This window comes from Capsicum annuum, chromosome 2, assembly GCF_002878395.1.
Source record: "Capsicum annuum cultivar UCD-10X-F1 chromosome 2, UCD10Xv1.1, whole genome shotgun sequence".
NCBI lineage: Eukaryota > Viridiplantae > Streptophyta > Magnoliopsida > Solanales > Solanaceae > Capsicum > Capsicum annuum.
This window is the reverse complement of record NC_061112.1, coordinates 28,871,446-28,875,750: the sequence shown is the minus strand read 5'-3', so window position 1 is coordinate 28,875,750 and position 4,305 is coordinate 28,871,446.

Genomic DNA, 4,305 nt, shown 5'->3' with positions numbered 1-4,305 from the left:
TTAAGGATATGAACTTATCTAGACTTATGGTTCATGCTCATCAGATTAAGGAGAATTGTAAGGAGAAAGGAGAGAGAATAAGACGGCCAGAATAGGTAGTTTCAACTTTTCTCAACCTAGGTCAGAGGTTGGTAATCATTCTTAGTTTCATCAAAAACTTTCAGCCCCAACTCCATCTTCATCTAGTGTGCCAGTACCTAAGTTCAGGCAGGACAGTCGGGATAAGGCACCCGTCTCTAAGTCCTAACATAGTATGAGCAGTTTCCGCACTAATCCACTCTATAGGAAATATGGTAGGAATCATTAGAGTGTGTATAAGGCATGTAGCGATGTGTGTTTTGGGTGTGGCAAGTTGGGTCATAAAGTCCGCGAATATCCAGTGGTTGATCAGAGGGGAAAGGATTCATGCCAAGGCAATTCTAATTTTTCATTAGCTCTAGTAGGTCGCCCGACTCAACAGGGTGTCACCTCTAGTGTAACCAATGGGTAGCATTAAAATAGGTTGTATGCACTCCACGATCGGCATGATCAAGAAAGTTCTCCTGATATGGTTACGGGTATGTTATAGATTTTCCATTTTTGTGCTTATGCTTAATTAGACCCTGGAGCTTTACTTTCCTTTGTGACCCCCTACATAGTAGTAGACTTCAGTGTCAGTCCCAAAACTTTAGCAGAACTCTTCTCAGTGTCTACTCCAGTAAGTAGCTCTATTGTAGCCAGGCAGATATATAAAAACTGCCTGATCTCAGTATCTCATAAAGTTACCTCAATTGATCTTGTGGAGTTAGAGAAGACGAATTTTGATGTCATTCTTGACATAGATTAGATCCCCTTATGCTATGCCTTAGTTGATTACAGAAATAAAGTCATTTAGTTTTAATTTTTGAATGAACCAGTCATTGAATGAAGGGGTACTACCTTAGTGTTTAAGGGTTAGTTTGTTTCATATCTCTGAGTAAGAAAAATAATATCTAAAGGGTGTGTTTACCATCTTGTTCGATTCAAAGACTATAGTTTCAAGACTTTGAGTCTCGAGTTAGTTTCAGTAGTGCAGGAATTTCTAGATGTGTTCCCTGAAGATCTTTTTGGAGTTCCTCCCAAAAGGAAAATTGACTTCTAAATAGATCTCCTTCTAGATACTTAACCTATCTTTATTCCACCTTATAGAATGTCTCCAGTTAAGCTTAAGGAGTTGAAAGAGCAGTTAAAAGATCTCTTAGATAAAGGTTTTATTAGGCCCAATGTTTCCCTATGGGGTGCTCCGGTCTTGTTCATGCGTAAGAAAGATAACTCTCTTAGAATTTGCATTGATTACCATCAATTGAACAAAGTCACAATCAAGAATAAGTATCCGCTCCCTAGAATTGATGACTTGTTTGACCAACTTTAGTGTGCCAGCTATTTTTCTTTGATAGACCTCAGATTCGGCTATCATCATTTTAGAGTCAGAGAATGTGACATTTCAAAGACAACTTTCAAAACTCGATATGGTCACTTTGATTTCTTAGTTATGTCTTTTGGACTAATGAATGCCACTGCAGCTTTTATGGACTTGATGAACACGGTGTTCAAGCAACACTTGGATATGTTCATTATAGTCTTCATTGATGATATCCTTATTTATTCCCGTAGTGACAATGATCATGCGAACCATCTGAAATTATGTTGCAAGCCCTTAGAGCTCATTAGTTGTTTGTCAAATTCAGTAAGTGTAAATTTTATCTAAGATTAGTAGCTTCCCTTACACATATTATTTTCGATGATGGCATTAAAGTATACCCTTAAAAGACTGAAGTAGTGAGAAACTGGTCTTGACCTATTTCTCTATTAGATATTTAGAGTTTCTTGGGCTTGCCTGGCTATTACAGATGGTTTATTGACGGGTTTTCTTGTATTGCATCCCCTATGTCTTGATTGACTCAGAATGCGAGAAAAGTTTTCAGGAGTTGAAAACTCGACTCACTTTTGCTCCAATTATGACTTTTACAGATGGCACAAATGGGTTTGTAGTTTATTGTGATGCTTCTAGAGTTCGTCTTGGTTGTGTATTAACATAGAGAGGTAAGGTCATATCTTACGCCTCTAGATAGCTTAAACCCCATGAGAAAAATTATCCTACCCATGATCTTGAGTTGACAACTGCTGTTTTTTCTTTGAAAATTTAGAGACATTATTTTTATGGGAGTCATGTTTATGTGTACACTGACAATAAGAGTTTACAGTATATGTTCATGCAAAAAGATTTGAATCTTCATCATAGAAGGTGGCTGGAGTTATTAAAAGATTATGATATGAATATGTTTTATTATCTAGGCAAGGTTATTGTAGTGGCAGATACCCTTAGTAAATTGTGTATGGGCAGTGTTGCTTATGTTGATGAGGATAAGAAGAAGTTAGTCAGTGAGGTTCATTGGTTAGGTAGATTAGGCGTTCGATTGGTTGATTTAGAAGAAGGTAGTGTATGGGTTCAGAATGGTTTGGATTCTTTATTATATTGGTTGCCGAAATGAAAAAAATCAAGATAGGGATCCTAGTTTAGCTAAGCTGAATGAGGTAGTTAGAGATTAGAAGGTAGAGGTTTTCTCCCAAGAAGGAGATGGTGTGCTTCGTTGTCAGGGCAGGTTATGTGTTTTGTGTGTTGATGATTTGAGGCAAAAAATACTTGCAGAAGCACATAGTGCGCGATGCTCTATCCATCCAAGAGCCACTATGATGTACCATAATTTGTGGGAAACCTATTGGTGGAGTGGTATGAAGAAGGATATTGCAGAGCTTGTGGCCAAATGCCTAAATTATCAGCAGGTCAAGTTTGAGAACCAATGGCCTAGAGGTGTATTACAAGAGTTCATCATCCTTACTTGGAAGTGGGAAGTGGTAAACATAGATTTTTTGGCAGAGTTACCTCATATGCGTCGTCAGCATAATTTGACATGGGTCATTGTAGACAGAATGGCCAAATCAGCTCATTTCTTGCAGTTCATACTTCATACTCAGTTGAGGATTATCCTAGGCTTTAAAGGTACTCAGTTTACCTCTTACTTTTGGAAGGCTTTTCAGAAGGGTTTTGGTACTTAAGTTCATCTTAGTACAACTTTTCATCCTCAGACAAATGGTCCGACAGAGAGGACTATTCAAACCTTAGATAACATAGTTAAGGAATATGCTATTAATTTTAAAAAAAGTTGGGATAACCACTTACCTTTAATTGAGATTGCTTATAACAACAGCTATCTCTCCAGTATACATATGGCTCCGTTTGAGGCTCTTTATGAAAGGAGACATAAATCTCCTATTCGTTGGTTTAAGGTAGGTAAAGCTGCATTAATAGGGCCAGATGTAGTGTTTGATGTGATGGAGAAAGTTTAGTTGATATAGAAGAGGATGAAGACAACCCAAAGCCGTCAGAAATCTTTATACAACCTTGAGGATAAGGGGTCTGGAGTTTGAGGCTAGTGATTTGGTCTATTTGAAGATTTCTCCTATAAAGGGAGTGAAGAGATTTTGTAAGAAGGGGAAACTCAACTCCTGTTATTTTGGCTCATATAAGATCTTGAGCCGTTTTGGGAAAGTAGCTTCTGAGCTAGAATTAACTACAGATTTGGCGTTAGTATATCCGATATTTCATGTTTCTTTGTTAAAGAAATGTATTGGTGATCCAGATGTAGTTGTTCCTTTAGAAGCTATAGATATTAAGGATATCATTTCCTATGAAGAAGTTCCAGTTGAGATCCTTGATCGTCAGATCCATATACTAAGGAATAAAGAAGTTCTCTTAGGTAAAGTTCTTTGGTAGAATCAATCTGTTAAGGAAGCCACTTGGGAAGCAGAAGCATATATGCGAACCAAGTATCCTCATCTTTTGTTAACAAACTCAAATTTAGCTTCAAATACCAATTTTCCTCATATTGACTCTCTCCCGCTCTCTGTTTCAGTTATGTGACCGTTCTCATGTCATTTCATGCATTCATAAAAATAGTTCAGTTCATGTATTATGTTTTAGACTAAGTTATGTAATCATGTTTTTGATTATGCATGTTCAGTATATGATCTCAATTTCCCCAATATTCTTAGCTAAACTAGTCTCATTCGAGGGCGAATGTTCCCAAGGGGGAGATATTCTAATGCCCCATAAGATCCTAGCTCAATTCAGCTCTCAATTGTATGTTCAAAGGGGTCCAAGACTTGAAAATTTCACTAAGTGTTGAGGACTTAGTCATTTTCAAGACCCTTAGACTCTAATGATTTTTATTTTAGTCTTCCCAATCTCGAGACGTTGATTTTTCAGTTAATTCATGATTTAGGTTG